This window comes from Cryptomeria japonica, unplaced genomic scaffold, assembly GCF_030272615.1.
Source record: "Cryptomeria japonica unplaced genomic scaffold, Sugi_1.0 HiC_scaffold_421, whole genome shotgun sequence".
NCBI classification, from domain to species: Eukaryota; Viridiplantae; Streptophyta; class Pinopsida; order Cupressales; family Cupressaceae; genus Cryptomeria; species Cryptomeria japonica.
Window position 1 is genome coordinate 90,001 of NW_026729241.1, and position 20,000 is coordinate 110,000.

The 20,000-nt window shown below is 60.5% G+C and overlaps 2 non-coding genes across 2 annotated transcripts; both read left to right on the plus strand.

The window, feature by feature from the left end:
* The first annotated feature begins 12,492 nt into the window (after positions 1–12,492).
* On the plus strand, positions 12,493–12,611 carry LOC131871519 (5S ribosomal RNA). The gene has a single exon (XR_009369734.1). It is a non-coding gene; the product is annotated as a 5S ribosomal RNA (ribosomal RNA).
* A 5,915-nt stretch (positions 12,612–18,526) lies between these two features.
* LOC131871511 (5S ribosomal RNA) lies at positions 18,527–18,645 on the plus strand. The gene has a single exon (XR_009369726.1). It is a non-coding gene; the product is annotated as a 5S ribosomal RNA (ribosomal RNA).
* The last annotated feature ends 1,355 nt before the right edge of the window (positions 18,646–20,000 follow it).

Here is a 20,000-nt window from a genome sequence, read left to right on the forward strand (position 1 = left end):
CACTCTTCGCAGAGAGGTGATAGACGCCAACGAGCCCGCGCATAGCAATCGAGGTGTAAAAAGGGCGTTGAAGGCAGGAAGCCTGGACGAAAGAGGCTACGAGGTCACCTCGAAGCGGTCTAAGAATCGGGCGCACTTGGGGCGACTACCAGTGCCAACCCCTTATCCCGCGGTGCGTCCGACACACAGAAATTTCCAAGGCGGCCAAGGAGCCTCCCCGCATAGCAATCGGGGTGTGAGGTTACGGATGCAGCATTGATAGCAATCGAGGTGGGAGGCGAAGGATGCAGAAGTGAGAGCCGAGGGATGTAGCAGAGATAGCAATCGGGGTGTGTGATGCAGAAGAGATAGCAATCGAGGTGTGCGGTGGGAAGGGCCCAGCAGCCAGAATGCATGAAGCGACGGATGAAGCAGTGATGACAACCGGGCTGTGAGGAGAGGAGGGATGCAGCCAAGAAAGCAATCAGGGCTCGAGGCAAGGGATGCATCAAGGATAGCAATCATGTTGTGAGGCGAGATTCCAAAGGCTAAACGTGAGAGGCTGCAGGGTCGACTCAGAGAGGTCTATGCATGTGAGAGGCTGAAAGCAAGGTCAACTCGGAGCGGTCTATGCATCGGGCGCGCTTGGGGCGACTACCAGTGCCAACCCCTTATCCCGCGACGCGTCCGACAAAGAGAACGTTCCAAGGCGGCAGAGGAGGTTACCAGCCGAAGGATGCAGTAGCAATAACAGGTATAGTTCCGCGGCGGCCGAGAAGACTCACCGCATAGGAATCGGGATGCGAGGCGAGGGATGCGGCGGGAAGGCCCCGACGGCTAAACGGAAGAGGCTGCAGGGCCGCCTCGGAATGGTCCAAGCATCGGACGCGATTGGGACGACTACCAGTGCCAACCCCTTATCCCGCGATGCGTCCGATACACAGATAGTTCCAAGGCGGCCGAGGAGCCTCACCGCATATCAATCGGGGTGCGAGGCGAGGGATGGGGCGGGAAGGCCCCAACGGCTAGACGGAAGAGGCTTCAGGGCCACCTCGGAATGCTCCAAGCATCGGACGCGCTTGGGGCGACTACCAGTGCCAACCCCTTATCCCGCGATGCGTCCGATACACAGATGGTTCCAAGGCGGCCGAGGAGCCTCACCGCATAGCAATCGGGGGTGCGAGGCGAGGGATGGGGCGGGAAGGCCCCAACGGCTAGACGGAAGAGGCTTCAGGGCCGCCTCGGAATGGTCCAAGCATCGGACGCGCTTGGGGCGACTACCAGTGACAACCCCTCATCCCGCGATGCGTCCGATACGAAGATGGTTCCAAGGCGGCCGAGGAGCCTCACCGCATAGCAATCGGGGTGCGAGGTGGGGGATGCGGCGAGATGGCCCCAACGGCTAGACGGAAGAGGCCACAGGGCCGCGTCGGAATAGTCCAAGCATCGGACGCGCTTGGGGCGACTACCAGTGACAACCCCTTATCCCGCGATGCGTCCGATACGAAGATAGTTCCAAGGCGGCCGAGGAGCCTCACCGCATAGCAATCCGGGTGCGAGGTGGGGGATGCGGCGAGATGGCCCCAACGGCTAGACGGAAGAGGCTGCAGGGCCGCCTCGGAATAGTCCAAGCATCGGACGCGCTTGGGGCGACTACCAGTGACAACCCCTTATCCCGCGATGCTTCCGATACGAAGACAGTTCCAAGGCGGCCGAGGAGCCTCACCGCATAGCAATGGGGGTGCGAGGTGAGGGATGCGGCGAGATGGCCCCAACGGCTAGACGGAAGAGGCCACAGGGCCGCCTCGGAATAGTCCAAGCATCGGACGCGCTTGGGGCGACTACCAGTGACAACCCCTTATCCCGCGATGCATCCGATACGAAGATAGTTCCCAGGCGGCCGAGGAGCCTCACCGCATAGCAATCGGGGTGCGAGGCGAGGGATGCGGCGAGATGGCCCCAAAGGGTAGACGGAAGAGGCTGCGGGGCCGCCTCGGAATAGTCCAAGCATCGAACGCGCTTGGGGCGACTACCACTGCCAACCCCTTATCCCGCGATGCGTCCGATACACAGATAGTTCCGAGGCGGCCGAGGAGCTGGGGGATGCGGCGAGATGGCCCCAACGGCTAGACGGAAGAGGCTGCAGGGCCGCCTCGGAATAGTCCAAGCATCGGACGCGCTTGGGGCGACTACCAGTGACAACCCCTTATCCCGCGATGCGTCCGATACACAGATAGTTCCGAGGCGGCCAAGGAGCCTCACCGCATAGCAATCGTGGTGCGAGGTGGGGGATGCAGCGAGATGGCCCCAACGGCTAGACGGAAGAGGCTGCAGGGCCGCCTCGGAATGGTCCAAGCATCGGACGCGCTTGGGGCGACTACCACTGCCAACCCCTTATCCCGCGATGCGTCCGATACACAGATAGTTCCAAGGCGGCCGAGGAGCCTCACCGAATAGCAATCGGGGTGCGAGGCGAGGGATGCGGCGAGAAAGCCCCAACGGCTAGAGGGAAGAGGCTTCAGGTCCGCCTCGGAATGGTCCAAGCATCGGACGCGCTTGCGGCGACTACCAGTGACAACCCCTTATCCCGCGACGCGTCCGATACACAGATAGTTCCAAGGCGGCCGAGGAGCCTCACCGCATAGCAATCGGGGTGCGAGGCGAGGGATGCGGCGAGAAGGACCCAACGGCTAGACGGAAGAGGCTTCAGGGCCGCCTCAGAATGGTCCAAGCATCGGACGCGCTTGGGGCGACTACCAGTGACAACCCCTTATCCCGCGACGCGTCCGATACACAGATAGTTCCAAGGCGGCCGAGGAGCCTCACCGCATAGCAATCGGGGTGCGAGGCGAGGGATGCGGCGAGAAGGACCCAACGGCTAGACGGAAGAGGCTTCAGGTCCGCCTCGGAATGGTCCAAGCATCGGACGCGCTTGGGGCGACTACCAGTGACAACCCCTTATCCCGCGACGCGTCCGATACACAGATAGTTCCAAGGCGGCCGAGGAGCCTCACCGCATAGCAATCGGGGTGCGAGGCGAGGGATGCGGCGAGAAGGACCCAACGGCTAGACGGAAGAGGCTTCAGGGCCGCCTCGGAATGGTCCAAGCATCAGACGCGCTTGGGGCGACTACCAGTGACAACCCCTTATCCCGCGATGCGTCCGATACACAGATAGTTCCAAGGCGGCCGAGGAGCCTCACCGCATAGCAATCGGGGTGCGAGGCGAGGGATGCGGCGAGAAGGACCCAACGGCTAGACGGAAGAGGCTTCAGGGCCGCCTCGGAATGGTCCAAGCATCGGACGCGCTTGGGGCGACTACCAGTGACAACCCCTTATCCCGCGACGCGTCCGATACACAGATAGTTCCAAGGCGGCCGAGGAGCCTCACCGCATAGCAATCGGGGTGCGAGGCGAGGGATGCGGCGAGAAGGACCCAACGGCTAGACGGAAGAGGCTTCAGGGCCGCCTCGGAATGGTCCAAGCATCGGACGCGCTTGGGGCGACTACCAGTGACAACCCCTTATCCCGCGACGCGTCCGATACACAGATAGTTCCAAGGCGGCCGAGGAGCCTCACCGCATAGCAATCGGGGTGCGAGGCGAGGGATGCGGCGAGAAGGACCCAACGGCTAGACGGAAGAGGCTTCAGGTCCGCCTCGGAATGGTCCAAGCATCGGACGCGCTTGGGGCGACTACCAGTGACAACCCCTTATCCCGCGACGCGTCCGATACACAGATAGTTCCAAGGCGGCCGAGGAGCCTCACCGCATAGCAATCGGGGTGCGAGGCGAGGGATGCGGCGAGAAGGACCCAACGGCTAGACGGAAGAGGCTTCAGGGCCGCCTCGGAATGGTCCAAGCATCGGACGCGCTTGGGGCGACTACCAGTGACAACCCCTTATCCCGCGACGCGTCCGATACACAGATAGTTCCAAGGCGGCCGAGGAGCCTCACCGCATAGCAATCGGGGTGCGAGGCGAGGGATGCGGCGAGAAGGACCCAACGACTAGACGGAAGAGGCTTCAGGGCCGCCTCGGAATGGTCCAAGCATCGGACGCGCTTGGGGCGACTACCAGTGACAACCCCTTATCCCGCGATGCGTCCGATACACAGATAGTTCCAAGGCGGCCGAGGAGCCTCACCGCATAGCAATCGGGGTGCGAGGCGAGGGATGCGGCGAGAAGGACCCAACGGCTAGACGGAAGAGGCTTCAGGGCCGCCTCGGAATGGTCCAAGCATCGGACGCGCTTGGGGCGACTACCAGTGACAACCCCTTATCCCGCGACGCGTCCGATACACAGATAGTTCCAAGGCGGCCGAGGAGCCTCACCGCATAGCAATCGGGGTGCGAGGCGAGGGATGCGGCGAGAAGGACCCAACGGCTAGACGGAAGAGGCTTCAGGGCCGCCTCGGAATGGTCCAAGCATCGGACGCGCTTGGGGCGACTACCAGTGACAACCCCTTATCCCGCGACGCGTCCGATACACAGATAGTTCCAAGGCGGCCGAGGAGCCTCACCGCATAGCAATCGGGGTGCGAGGCGAGGGATGCGGCGAGAAGGACCCAACGGCTAGACGGAAGAGGCTTCAGGGCCGCCTGGGAATGGTCCATGCATCGCACGCGCTTGGGGCGACTACCAGTGACAACCCCTTATCCCGCGACGCGTCCGATACACAGATAGTTCCAAGGCGGCCGAGGAGCCTCACCGCATAGCAATCGGGGTGCGAGGCGAGGGATGCGGCGAGAAGGACCCAACGGCTAGACGGAAGAGGCTTCAGGGCCGCCTCGGAATGGTCCAAGCATCGGACGCGCTTGGGGCGACTACCAGTGACAACCCCTTATCCCGCGACGCGTCCGATACACAGATAGTTCCAAGGCGGCCGAGGAGCCTCACCGCATAGCAATCGGGGTGCGAGTCGAGGGATGCGGCGAGAAGGACCCAACGGCTAGACGGAAGAGGCTTCAGGGCCGCCTCGGAATGGTCCAAGCATCGGACGCGCTTGGGGCGACTACCAGTGACAACCCCTTATCCCGCGATGCGTCTGATACACAGATAGTTCCAAGGCGGCCGAGGAGCCTCACCGCATAGCAATCGGGGTGCGAGGCAAGGGATGCGGCGAGAAGGACCCAACGGCTAGACGGAAGAGGCTTCAGGGCCGCCTCGGAATGGTCCAAGCATCGGACGCGCTTGGGGCGACTACCGTTGCCAACCCCTTATCCCGCGATGCGTCTGATACACAGATAGTTCCGAGGCGGCCGAGGAGCCTCACCGCATAGCAATCGGGTTGCGAGGCAGATTATTGGGAAGGGAACCCCCTGGGATGCGGCTCAAGCAGTGCCCAAAGGGACTGGAATGCGGAATCACATCGAGAGACCCAAATGCTATACGAGGGCTCAAATCGAATTATCGATTTGGCCACGACATGGACGCATCGGAACGACTACCTTTGCCGAACCACTCGCAATTGCATCCATACCGAAACCAATAGACATTTCCGTTAGAGCCCTCGCATAGCATTCGGGAATCTCGCATGCCCCTCTAAATCGACCAATGCTGGCGCTCAACGAAAATCCGAGCGCTACCACCGTTCGAGCGCCAGCATTGGTCGAGTTAGAGGGGCACGGGGGAGAATGCTCCAGTCAACACCTCCCCTATATAAGTTATTTGTCCGATTCTCGCACAACCGTAGTCTGCCTCGTCGAATCAAACAACGGTCCCAGATTCCGACTTCCGTTCCGTAGAGACCCAAAAGCTAGATGGAGGCTCGCAAGAAAGAGAGTCGGCGCATAGCAATCGGGTTTCTCGAACGTTTAGGGACCGAGCTCACTTGCGGATAGGGCAAAATCCGCCAAGCAACCCAAAAGCTAGACGGGGGCTCGAATCGAATCGCCTAGGCGGCCACAACAACGACGTGTTGGATCGACTACCAGTGCCAAACCATTCAGCAAGACTAGTCTGTGTCGAGGCCGGATAGAGATTCTCAGAGAGCGCCCGTATAGCATTTAGGAGACCTGCCGCGTCCCTCACACTCGACAAATGGTGGTGCACGTTTATAAATCCGAGCGATCCCAACCCTTTCAAGCACCAACATCGGTCGAGATAGAGGGGCACGGAGGGGGCTGCGTGAGACAACACAGTCCCCTATATAAGTTATTTGTCCGATTCTCACACATCCGAAGAATGGTCATCAAATCGGACAACAGCCCAAACTTCCGACTTCCGTCCCAGAAAGCCCAAGAGCTATCTAAAACGTTCATGGCCGGAACTCGATCGCGGCTATACCAGTCCGCCAAGCAACCCAAAAGCTAGACTGGAGCTCTAGTCGAATCACCTCTGTGGCCATTGCAAGGACGTGTTGGAGCGACTACCATTGCCGAACCATTCCGCAGGTCGAGTCCATACCAAGGCCGCATAGAGATTCACGATGAGCTCCTGCATAGCAATCAGGAGACTTGCCGTGTCCATCACAATCGATAAATCCTGGTGCAAGATTTTTGCATCCGAGCGCTCCAACCAGTCGAGCACCAGCATCAATCGACATAAACGGGCACGGGGGGAGGATGCTCGAGAACACTACCTCCCCTATATAAGTTATTTGTCCGATTCTCAAGCAGCCGAAGTCTGGTCATCGAATCGGGTCAAAGACCACAACTTCCGACTTTACCCACAATGCAAGTCATCGAATCGAACATCGGCCCCCGAGTCGGACTCCATGCGTATGTCAGGTCATCGGACCCAAATTCCGCCTTCCTGCGCATGGCGGGCCATCAATATCAACTCGGTCATCGGACCCAAACTCCGCCTTTCTGCGCATGGCACGCCTTCAAATCGGTCATCGGACCCAAATTCCGCCTTCCTGTGCATGGCGGGCCATCAACATCAACTCGGTCATCGGACCCAAATTCCGCCTTTCTGCGCATGGCACGCCATCAACTCGGTCATCGGACCCAAATTCCGCCTTCCTGCGCATGGCAGGTCATCGGACACAAATTCAGACCTCGCCAATATGCCTACGTATCGAATCGGTCATCGGACCCAACTTCCGACTTCATCCATACTGTAGGGTCTTTGAGGTTGGCGCGGTGCGCTCAACCCGGGGAGTCGACCCATCGAAGCATACACCTCCCCTATATAAGCTATTTGTCCGATTCCCACACCTGTGTAGTTTGCACCTCTGACCAGGACATCGACCCCAACTTCCGAACTCGACTGCAACGACGGCACCAGCGCCTTGGTGCGCACCTTGCGACGCACAGTCCCAACATTCGCCTTCCTGCACATGGCAGGTCATCGGACCCAAATTCCGACCTCGCGAGTATGCCTACATATCGAATCGGTCATCGGACACAACTTCCGACTTCATCCATACCGTAGGGTCTTTGAGGTTGGCGCGGTGCGCTCAACCCGGGGAGTCGACCCAACGAAGCATACACCTCCCCTATATAAGCTATTTGTCCGATTCCCACACCTGTGTAGTTTGCACCTCCGATCAGGACATCGACCCCAACTTCCGAACTCGCCTGCAACGACCGAACCAGCGCCTTGGTGCGCACCTTGCAACGCACAGTGCCAACATTCGCCTTCCTGCACATGGCAGGTCATCGGACCCAAATTCCGACCTCGCGAGTATGCCTACATATCGAATCGGTCATCGGACCCAACTTCCGACTTCATCCATACCGTAGGGTCTTTGAGGTTGGCGCGGTGCGCTCAACCCGGGGAGTCGACCCAACGAAGCATACACCTCCCCTATATAAGCTATTTGTCCGATTCCCACACCTGTGTAGCTTGCACCTCCGATCAGGACATCGACCCCAACTTCCGAACTCGACTAAAAAGACCGCACCAGCACCTTGGTGTGCACCTTGCAACGCACAGTGCCAACATTCGCCTTCCTGCACATGGCAGGTCATCGGACCCAAATTCCGACCTCATGAGCATACCTACTAATCGAATCGGTCATCGGACCCAACTTCCGACTTCATCCATACCGTAGGGTCTTTGAGGTTGGCGCGGTGCGCTCAACCTGGGGAGTCGACCCATCGAAGCATACACCTCCCCTATATAAGCTATTTGTCCGATTCCGACACCTGTGTAGTTTGCACCTCCGCTCAGGACATCGACCCCAACTTCCGAACTCGCCTGCAACGACCGAACCAGCGCCTTGGTGCGCACCAAAAGTGCGCACTTTTGGAGGGCACTTTTGTGCGCTCCAAAGGTGCGCACTTTTGGAGGGCACTTTTGTGCGCTCCAAAGGTGCGCACTTTTGGAGGGCACTTTTTGGAGGGCACTTTTGTGCGCTCCAAAGGTGCGCACTTTTGGAGGGCACTTTTTGGAGGGCACTTTTCTGCGCTCCAAAGGTGCGCACTTTTGGAGGGCACTTTTTGGAGGGCACTTTTCTGCGCTCCAAAGGTGCGCACTTTTGGAGGGCACTTTTTGGAGGGCACTTTTCTGCGCTCCAAAGGTGCGCACTTTTGGAGGGCACTTTTTGGAGGGCACTTTTCTGCGCTCCAAAGGTGCGCACTTTTGGAGGGCACTTTTGTGCACTCCAAAGGTGCACACTTTTGGAGGGCACTTTTTGGAGGGCACTTTTCTGCACTCCAAAGGTGCGCACTTTTGGAGGGCACTTTTTGGAGGGCACTTTTGTGCGCTCCAAAGGTGCGCACTTTTGGAGGGCACTTTTTGGAGGGCACTTTTGTGCGCTCCAAAGGTGCGCACTTTTGGAGGGCACTTTTGTGCACTCCAAAGGTGCGCACTTTTGGAGGGCACTTTTCCTGCGCTCCAAAGGTGCACACCTAGGTGAGCACCTTCGACCACACCTTGTAGCACACCAAACTCTGACTTTCGACTTCATCCGCAATGCAGGGTCTTTGAGGTTGGCGCAATGCGCACAACCAGGGGAGTCGACCCATCAAACCCAACACCTCCCCTATATAAGCTATTTGTCTGATTCTCATACATGCGTAGCCTGCAGGAGCAATTAGGACATCGACCCCAACTTTCGGCTTCTAAACGAAAACAAGGTCTTTGAGGTTGGTGTAATGCGAACAACTAGGGGAGTCAACCCATCAAACCCAACACCTCCCCTATATAAGCTATTTGTCTGATTCTCATACATGTGTAGTCTACAGGAGCAATTAGGACATCGACCCCAACTTTTGACTTCTTAACGAAAACAAGGTCTTTGAGGTTGACGTAATGCGCACAACCAGGGGAGTCGACCCATCAAACCCAACACCTCCCCTATATAAGCTATTTGTCCGATTCTCATACATGTGTAGCCTACAGGAGCCATTAGGACATTGACCCCAACTTTTGACTTCTTAACGAAAACAAGGTCTTTGAGGTTGGCGTAATGCGCACAACCAAGGGAGTTGACCCATCAAACCCAACACCTCCCCTATATAAGCTATTTGTCTGATTCTCATACATGTGTAGCCTGCAACAACGATTAGGACATCCACCCCAACTTCTGAATTCGTCTGCGTTGACCGCACCAAAGGTGCACGCCTTGGTGCTCACCAAAATCCGACTTCCGACTTCTTCTGCTATGCGGGGTCTTTGAGGTTGGCGCAGTGCGCACAACCAGGGGAGTCAACCCACCGAATGCAACACCTCCCCTATATAAGCTATTTGTCTGATTCTCATACATGCGTAGACTGCAGCAATGATTAGGACATCCACCCCAACTTTTGACTTCTTAAACAAGACAGGGTCTTTGAAGTTGGTGCAGTGCACACAACCAGGGGAGTCGACCCATCAAACGCAACACCTCCCCTATATAAAGCTATTTGTCCGATTCTCATACGTGTAGTCTGCAGCAGCGATTAGGACATCGACCCCAACTTCCGAATTCGTTTGCATTGACCGCACCAAAGGTGCACGCCTTGGTGTGCACCTTGGAGTGCACTTTGGTGCTCACCTCGGTGCACACTTTGGTGTGCACCTCGGTGTGCACCAAAGGTGCGCACCTTGGAGCGCACCAAAGGTGTACACTTTGGAGCGCACCACATAGGGTCTTTGAGAGGTTGGCGCAGTGCGCACACCAAGGTGGGTGTTGAGGTGCGTGCCGAGGTGGGTGGGTGCTAGGGTGCGCTCCATGGTGGGTGCCAGGGTGGGTGCGTGCTAGGGTGGATTCCAAAGAGGGTCATAGGGTGGGTGCCAAGGTGGGTTGGTGATATAGTGGGTTCAAAGGTGGGTACTAGGGTGGGTTCCAAGGTGGGTCACAAGTTGGGTGCCAGGATGCGTGGGTGTTAGGTTGGGTGCCAAGGTGGGCTCCTGCGTGGGTGGGTGCTAGGGTGGGTTTCAAGGTGGACGCGAGGGCGGGTGCCAAGGTGGGTAACAAGTTGGGTGTTAGGATGGGTGAGTGCTAGAGTGGGTGCCAAGGTGGGTGGGTGCTAAGGTGGATGCCAAGGTGGTTCACAGGGTGGGTGGGTTCTAGGGTGAGTTCCAAGGTGGGTCACAGGTTTAGTGCTAGGGTGCGTGTCAAGGCGGGTGTCGAGGTGCCTGGGTGCTAGGGTGTGGATGCCAATGTGGGTCATAGGGTGGGTACTAGGGTGGGCTGCAATGTGGGTGCCAAGGTGGGTAACATGCTCGGTTGGTTCTAAATTGGGTGTCAGGGTGGGTGTGCACCCACCTTGCCCGAGGTGGGTGCCAAGGTGCCAGTGTGGGTGGGTGCTAAGGTGGATGCCAAGGTGGGTGAGAAGGTGGGTGATAGGTTGAGTGGTAGGATGGGTGGGTGCCAAGATGGGTCACAGGGTGGGTGCAAGGGTGGGTAGGTGCTAGGGTTGGTGTCAGGGTGGGTGGGTGCTAGGTTGGGTTCCAAGGTGGGTGCGAGGGTGAGTGTCAAGGTGGGTCACAGGTTAGGTGCTAGGATGGGTGAGTGCTAGGGTGCAAAGGTGCCAGGGTGGGTGCTAGGATGGGTCGATGCTAGGGTGAGTGGCAAGGTGGGTCCACAAGTGTCAAGGTGGGTGCCGAGGTGGGTGCCAACTTGGGTTCCAAGGTGGGTGCCAAGTGGGCGACTGCTATGGTGGATGCCAAGGTGGGTCACGGGGTGGGTGCCAAGTTGCTAGGTTGTGTTCCAAGGTGGGTGCCAACGTGGCTGCTAGGGTGCGTGGGTTAAAGGGTGTGTCACAACGTGGGTGCCAGGATGGGTGCGCACCCACACTGGCCAAGACGGGTGCAAGGTTGGGTTCCAAGCCCGGTCACAGGCTGGGTGCTAGGATGGGTGGGTGCCAAGGTGGGCACCAGGGTGGGTGCACCCACCCTGGCCAAGGTGGGTCACGGGGTGGGTCCTAGGGTGGGTAACAGGGTGGGTACTAAGGTGCGTGCCAAGGTGGGTCATGGGGTGGGTGCCAAGGTGGGCACCAGGGTGGGTGTGCACCAACCCTAGCCAGGGTAGGTCACGGGGTGGTTGTCGGGGTGGGCGTCAAGGAGCCAAGGTGGGTGGCAAGTAGCCAAGTTGCGTGCCAAGGTGGGTGTCGGGGTGGGTGCCAAGGATCCAAGGTGGGTGCCAAGGAACCAAGGTGGGTGTCTGGGTGGGTGCCGAGGTGGGAGCCAGGGTGGGTCCCAAGGTGAGTGCAAAGGTGGGTGCCAGGGTCAAGGTGAGTGCCAATGTGGGTTCCAAGGTGCCAGGGTCAGGGTGAGTGCCAATGTGGGTTCAAAGGTGCTAAGTTGGGTGCGAGGTTGGGTGCGAGGGTGGGTGGGTGCCAAGGTGTGCTAGGTGGAAGCCCGGGTGGGTCGGCATCCCATGGGTGTCGAGTTGGGTGCCTGATGGGTGCTTCTTGTCAAGTTTTAGTCGTCGGGACTCATTTCGAGCCTTAGAGGTCGTTTCTTGTCCGGTTGCCCTGTCTTCGACCTGGGAACCCAATTTTGGTCCTCGGGTCCCATTTTTTTTTGTCTCGCATCCCACTTTTGGCCTGTGGCCTTTTCGGGGTCGATTCTCGTTTTGGGCATCAGAGCATGTTTCTTCTCCTAAAACCCAATATTTGTTTATTAAGTCTCGGAACACATTTTTGTTCTCGTGGACCCATCATGGGTCTTGGAACGCATTTGTGGTCCTTGGGTCCCATTTTGCATCCCGAAACTTGTGTTTTGGTGCTTGATCCCTATTTTGGGTGCCCACCTTGCACCAAGTGCGCACCCGGGGCAAACCGAGCGCCTTGGTGCACCGGGGCAAGATCGAGCGTGCACCCGAGGCGCCCCGAACATGCACCAAGGTGCACTCGGCCCACATGTGAGCGCAGGTCGTTGCGCCCGAGGTGGTGTGTGGGCACCGCGTTGCAGACGGGACACTGCACGCACACGACGCCCCGTCCAGGTGCACGCACGTAGGCCGGGCCGGGTGCACACCCGACGCCCTAGCAAGGTGCGCGCACCCGGGCAGGGCTCACACTTGGCGAACGGGGCGCACTTCGCGAGGGAGGGTGTGCACCTCGACGGGGGTGGGTGGCCGGGGTGGATTCGCACGTGGGTCGCGGTTTGCTAAGTACACACTGCGACAAGCTCATAACGGGTGCGATCATACCAGCGTTAGTGCACCGGATCCCATCAGAACTCCGCAGTTAAGCGCGCTTGGGCCGGAGTAGTACTAGGATGGGTGACCTCCCGGGAAGTCCCGGTGTTGCACCCTTTCTTAGTTTTTCGCCGGGCGTCGCAATGCTATTTGAATAAACCTTTTGCCCGTTTGCGTTCTCGTCGGGGCCGGGCCGGGCCGGGGTGCGCTGCCCGCACTACCGCGCGCGCGGGGGCGACACCGAGCGCGCACCCGAGGCGCCCCGAGCACACAGGCCACGGTGCAACCCGGGCGTTGTGCGCGCACCCCGGTGCGCCCGAGGTGCTGCGCGCGCACCCAGGTGAAATCGGTGTGCACCTCGGCCAGTGCGCGCTCGGTCGAGTCGCGCACGTTGGCCAAGGTGCACGGTGATGTTTCTTACTCTAAGGTTCCGCACCAGACGCCCGGGACAGGTGAGCGAAGCTGGGCGGGGCCGGGTGCGCGGCCGGGGCAGGTGCACGCAGCTGGAGAGAGCTTTGGAGCACACCAGAGGTGCGCACCTTGGAGCACACTTCGGAGCGCACCAATGATGCGCTCCATTCAAAAGTTTCCTGAAAAGGCAAAAAAAGTTGAGATTATAGAATTTCCCACTTGAGAGATTGTAAAAAAAAAAAATTTAAAATGAAGGAAACGCGGGTGCCAAGGTGTGCGCGCCCGGGTGCGCAGCCCAGCCAAGGTGTGCGCACCAAGGCGCCCACCCTGGCGAAGGTGCACGCAAGGTGCGCACCCGAGGCAAACCGGACAATTAACCCAACTTTCGACTTCGCGCGCACCTGCGCACCTTGGAGCGCACTTCGGAGCGCTCCTTGTTGCGCACCAATCTTGGGCACCTCGGAGTGCACCATGGCGCCCACCAAGGTGCGCACCCGGGGCAAACCGAGCTCCGACTTCGTGCGCACCTTGGAGCGCACGAAAGGTGCGCACCATGGCGCCCACCAAGGTGCGCAGCCCAGCCAAGGCGTGCGCATCAAGGTGCGCACCCTGGCGAAGGTGCGCACCCGGGGCAAACCGAGCTCCGACTTCGTGCGCACCTTGGAGCGCACAAAGGGTGCGCAACCCAGCCAAGGTGTGCGCACCCCGGGCAAACCGAGCTCCGAATCGTGCGCACCTTGGAGCACACTTCGGAGCCCTCCTTGGTGCGCACCGATGTTGCGCACCTCGGAGCGCACCCGGGGAAAACAATGCAATTAACCCGACTTTCGACTTCGTGGGCACCTCGGAGCGCTCTCGGGTTCGCACCTCGGAGCACACCGAGGTGCGCACCTTTGATGCGCTGCCTTCACCAATTTCCAGAAAAGGCAAGAAAACATTGAGAAGGTGTGCGCACCGAGGTGCCCACCCTGGCGAAGGTGCACGCGAGGTGCGCACCCGGGGCAAACCGGGCTCCGACTTCGTGCACGCCATGCTGCGCACCTTGGAGGGCCATGGTGCGCACCTTGGAGCACACTTCGGAGCGCTCAATGGTGCCCAACCCAGCCAAGGTGCCCACCGCGGCGAAGGTGCACGCGAGGTGCGCACCCGGGGCAAACCGGGCTCCGACTTCGTGCACGCCGCACCTTGGAGCACACTTCGGAGCGCTCCTTGGTGCGCACCAGGGCGCGCAACCCAGCCGAGGTGCCCACCCCGGCGAAGGTGCACGCGGGGTGCGCACCCGAGGCAAACCGGGCTCCGACTTCGTGCACGCCATGGTGCCCACCGCGGCGAAGGTGCACGCGAGGTGCGCACCCGGGGCAAACCGGGCTCCGACTTCGTGCACGCCGCACCTTGGAGCACACTTCGGAGCGCTCCTTGGTGCGCACCAGGGCGCGCAACCCAGCCGAGGTGCCCACCCCGGCGAAGGTGCACGCGAGGTGCGCACCCGGGGCAAACCGGGCTCCGACTTCGTGCACGCCATGGTGCCCACCGCGGCGAAGGTGCACGCGAGGTGCGCACCCGGGGCAAACCGGGCTCCGACTTCGTGCACGCCGCACCTTGGAGCACACTTCGGAGCGCTCCTTGGTGCGCACCATGGTGCCCACCAGGGCGCGCAACCCCGCCGAAGGTGCACGCGAGGTGCGCACCCGGGGCAAACCGGGCTCCGACTTCGTGCACGCCGCACCTTGGAGCACACTTCGGAGCGCTCCTTGGTGCGCACCAGGGCGCGCAACCCCGCCGAAGGTGCACGCGAGGTGCGCACCCGGGGCAAACCGGGCTCCGACTTCGTGCACGCCATGGTGCGCACCAGGGTGCCCACCGCGGCGAAGGTGCGCACCCGGGGCAAACCGGGCTCCGACTTCGTGCACGCCGCACCTTGGAGCACACTTCGGAGCGCTCCTTGGTGCGCACCAGGGCGCGCAACCCAGCCGAGGTGCCCACCCCGGCGAAGGTGCACGCGAGGTGCGCACCCGGGGCAAACCGGGCTCCGACTTCGTGCACGCCATGGTGCCCATCGCGGCGAAGGTGCGCACCCGGGGCAAACCGGGCTAGGACTTCGTGCACGCCGCACCTTGGAGCACACTTCGGAGCGCTCCTTGGTGCGCACCATGGTGCCCACCAGGCCGCGCAACCCAGCCAAGGTGTGCGCACCAAGGTGCACGCGAGGTGCGCACCCGGGGCAAACCGGGGTCCGGCTTCGTGCACGCCGCACCTTGGAGCACACATCGGGGCGCTCCCGGGTTCGCACCGGCGTTGCGCACCGTGGTGGGCACCTCGGAGCGCACCGTGGTGGGCACCTCGGAGCACACCAAGGTGGGCAGCGAGGTGCGCACCTTTGATGCGATGCCTTCACTAATTTCCATAAAAGGCAAAAGAAAACGAGATTTTAAAATTTCCGTTTTGAAAGATAGTGAGAAAAAGGGAATGCTGGTGCCATCTTGAGCCCGCCCTGGTGCGCAGCCCAGCCAAGGTGTGCGCACCAAGGTGCCCACCCTGGCGAAGGTGCGCGCCCGGGCAATTAACCCAACTTCCAACTTCGCGCGCGCCAGGGTGGGAGCGCACCCAACAACCGGGCCTGGGAAGAGCCAATGCGAGAAACCCCACCAAACGCTCTGACAAAAAAAGAGGGGGCGCTCCAGTAACCCCGCTTCGGAGCGCACCCTGGGCAAACCCAGCCAGGGTGCCCACCCCGGCCAAGGTGCAGGCGAGGTGCGCACCCGGGGCAAACCGGGCTCCGACAACGTGCACGCCGCACCTTGGAGCACACTTCGTAGCGCTCCCGGGTGCGCACCTCAGAGCACACCAAGGTGGGCAGCGAGGTGCGCACCTTTGATGCGCTGCCTTCACTAATTTCCAGAAAAGGCAAAAAAAAGAGGAGATTTTAAAATTTCCGTTTTGAAAGATAGTGAAAAAAACGGAACGCGGGTGCCATCTTGAGCCCGCCCGGGTGCACAGCCCAGGTAAGGTGCCCACCCTGGCAAAGGTGCGCACCCGGGCAATTAACCCTACTTCCGACTTCGTGCGCGCCAGGGTGGCAACCGGGCCTGGGAAGAGCCAATGCGAGAAACCCCACCAAACGCTCCGACAAAAAAAGAGGCGGCGCTCCAATAACCCCGCTTCGGAGCGCAGCCGGGGCAAACCCAGCCAAGGTGCCCACCCCGACGAAGGTGCACGCGAGGTGCGCACCCGGGGCAAACCGGGCTCCGACAACGTGCACGCAGCACCTTGGAGCACACTTCGAAGCACTCCCGGGTGCCCACCGGCGTTGCGCACCGTGGTGGGCAGCGAGGTGCGCACCTTTGATGCGCTGCCTTCACTAATTTCCAGAAAAGGCAAAAAAAAATGAGATTTTAAAATTTCCGTTTTGAAAGATAGTGAAAAAAACGGAACGCGGGTGCCATCTTGAGCCCGCCCTGGTGCGCAGCCCAGGCAAGGCATGCGCACCAAGGTGCCCACCCGCGGTGCACGCCCGGGGCAAACCGGGCTCCGACTTCGTGCAGGCCGCACCTTGGAGCACACTTCGGAGCGCTCCTTGGTGCGCACCATGGTGCCCACCAGGGCGCACCCGGGGCAAACCGGGCTCCGACTTCGTGCACGCCGCACCTTGGAGCACACATCGGAGCGCTCCCAGGTTCGCACCAGCGTTGCGCACCTTTGATGCGCTGCCTTCACTAATTTCCAGAAAAGGCAAAAAAAAACGATATTTTAAAATTTCCGTTCTGAAAGATAGTGAAAAAAACGGAACGCGGGTGCCATCTTGAGCCCTTCCTGGTGCGCAGCCCAGGCAAGTTGTGCGCACCAAGGTGCCCACCCTGGCGGAGGTGCGCGCCCGGGGCAAACCGGGCTCCGACTTCGTGCACTGCATGGTGCCCACCAAGGCGCGCAACCCAGCCAAGGTGCCCACCGCAGCGAAGGTGCACGCGAGGTGCGCACCCGAGGTGCACACCCGGGGCAAACCGAGCTCCGACTTCGTGCACGCCGCACCTTGGAGCACACTTCAGAGCGCTCCTTGGTGCGCACCAGGGCGCGCAACCCAGCCAAGGTGCTCACCCCGGCGAAGGTGCACGCGAGGTGCGCACCCGGGGCAAGCCGGGCTCGGACTTCGTGCACGCCGCACCTTGGAGCACACATCGGAGCGCTCCCGGGTTCGCACCAGCATTGCGCACCTTTGATGCGCTGCCTTCACTAATTTCCAGAAAAGGCAAAAAAAAAAAAAAAACGAGATTTTAAAATTTCCGTTTTGAAAGATAGTGAAAAAAACGGAACGCGGGTGCCATCTTGAGCCCGCCCTGGTGTGCAGCCCAGGCAAGTTGTGCGCACCAAGGCACCCACCCTGGCCAAGGTGGGTCACGGGGTGGGTCCTAGGGTGGGTAACGGGGTGGGTACTAAGGTGCGTGCCAAGGTGGGTCATGGGGTGGGTGCCAAGGTGGGCACCAGGGTGGGTGTGCACCAACCCTAGCCAGGGTAGGTCACGGGGTGGTTGTCGGGGTGGGCGTCAAGGAGCCAAGGTGGGTGGCAAGTAGCCAAGTTGCGTGCCAAGGTGGGTGTCGGGGTGGGTGCCAAGGATCCAAGGTGGGTGCCAAGGAACCAAGGTGGGTGTCTGGGTGGGTGCCGAGGTGGGAGCCAGGGTGGGTCCCAAGGTGAGTGCAAAGGTGGGTGCCAGGGTCAAGGTGAGTGCCAATGTGGGTTCCAAGGTGCCAGGGTCAGGGTGAGTGCCAATGTGGGTTCAAAGGTGCTAAGTTGGGTGCGAGGTTGGGTGCGAGGGTGGGTGGGTGCCAAGGTGTGCTAGGTGGAAGCCCGGGTGGGTCGGCATCCCATGGGTGTCGAGTTGGGTGCCTGATGGGTGCTTCTTGTCAAGTTTTAGTCGTCGGGACTCATTTCGAGCCTTAGAGGTCGTTTCTTGTCCGGTTGCCCTGTCTTCGACCTGGGAACCCAATTTTGGTCCTCGGGTCCCATTTTTTTTTGTCTCGCATCCCACTTTTGGCCTGTGGCCTTTTCGGGGTCGATTCTCGTTTTGGGCATCAGAGCATGTTTCTTCTCCTAAAACCCAATATTTGTTTATTAAGTCTCGGAACACATTTTTGTTCTCGTGGACCCATCATGGGTCTTGGAACGCATTTGTGGTCCTTGGGTCCCATTTTGCATCCCGAAACTTGTGTTTTGGTGCTTGATCCCTATTTTGGGTGCCCACCTTGCACCAAGTGCGCACCCGGGGCAAACCGAGCGCCTTGGTGCACCGGGGCAAGATCGAGCGTGCACCCGAGGCGCCCCGAACATGCACCAAGGTGCACTCGGCCCACATGTGAGCGCAGGTCGTTGCGCCCGAGGTGGTGTGTGGGCACCGCGTTGCAGACGGGACACTGCACGCACACGACGCCCCGTCCAGGTGCACGCACGTAGGCCGGGCCGGGTGCACACCCGACGCCCTAGCAAGGTGCGCGCACCCGGGCAGGGCTCACACTTGGCGAACGGGGCGCACTTCGCGAGGGAGGGTGTGCACCTCGACGGGGGTGGGTGGCCGGGGTGGATTCGCACGTGGGTCGCGGTTTGCTAAGTACACACTGCGACAAGCTCATAACGGGTGCGATCATACCAGCGTTAGTGCACCGGATCCCATCAGAACTCCGCAGTTAAGCGCGCTTGGGCCGGAGTAGTACTGGGATGGGTGACCTCCCGGGAAGTCCCGGTGTTGCACCCTTTTTTAGTTTTTCGCCGGGCGTCGCAATGCTATTTGAATAAACCTTTTGCCCGTTTGCGTTCTCGTCGGGGCCGGGCCGGGCCGGGGTGCGCTGCCCGCACTACCGCGCGCGCGGGGGCGACACCGAGCGCGCACCCGAGGCGCCCCGAGCACACAGGCCACGGTGCAACCCGGGCGTTGTGCGCGCACCCCGGTGCGCCCGAGGTGCTGCGCGCGCACCCAGGTGAAATCGGTGTGCACCTCGGCCAGTGCGCGCTCGGTCGAGTCGCGCACGTTGGCCAAGGTGCACGGTGATGTTTCTTACTCTAAGGTTCCGCACCAGACGCCCGGGACAGGTGAGCGAAGCTGGGCGGGGCCGGGTGCGCGGCCGGGGCAGGTGCACGCAGCTAGAGAGAGCTTTGGAGCACACCAGAGGTGCGCACCTTGGAGCACACTTCGGAGCGCACCAATGATGCGCTCCATTCAAAAGTTTCCTGAAAAGGCAAAAAAAGTTGAGATTATAGAATTTCCCACTTGAGAGATTGTAAAAAAAAAAAATTTAAAATGAAGGAAACGCGGGTGCCAAGGTGTGCGCGCCCGGGTGCGCAGCCCAGCCAAGGTGTGCGCACCAAGGCGCCCACCCTGGCGAAGGTGCACGCAAGGTGCGCACCCGAGGCAAACCGGACAATTAACCCAACTTTCGACTTCGCGCGCACCTGCGCACCTTGGAGCGCACTTCGGAGCGCTCCTTGGTGCGCACCAATCTTGGGCACCTCGGAGTGCACCATGGCGCCCACCAAGGTGCGCACCCGGGGCAAACCGAGCTCCGACTTCGTGCGCACCTTGGAGCGCACGAAAGGTGCGCACCATGGCGCCCACCAAGGTGCGCAGCCCAGCCAAGGCGTGCGCATCAAGGTGCGCACCCTGGCGAAGGTGCGCACCCGGGGCAAACCGAGCTCCGACTTCGTGCGCACCTTGGAGCGCACAAAGGGTGCGCAACCCAGCCAAGGTGTGCGCACCCCGGGCAAACCGAGCTCCGAATCGTGCGCACCTTGGAGCACACTTCGGAGCCCTCCTTGGTGCGCACCGATGTTGCGCACCTCGGAGCGCACCCGGGGAAAACAATGCAATTAACCCGACTTTCGACTTCGTGGGCACCTCGGAGCGCTCTCGGGTTCGCACCTCGGAGCACACCGAGGTGCGCACCTTTGATGCGCTGCCTTCACCAATTTCCAGAAAAGGCAAGAAAACATTGAGAAGGTGTGCGCACCGAGGTGCCCACCCTGGCGAAGGTGCACGCGAGGTGCGCACCCGGGGCAAACCGGGCTCCGACTTCGTGCACGCCATGCTGCGCACCTTGGAGGGCCATGGTGCGC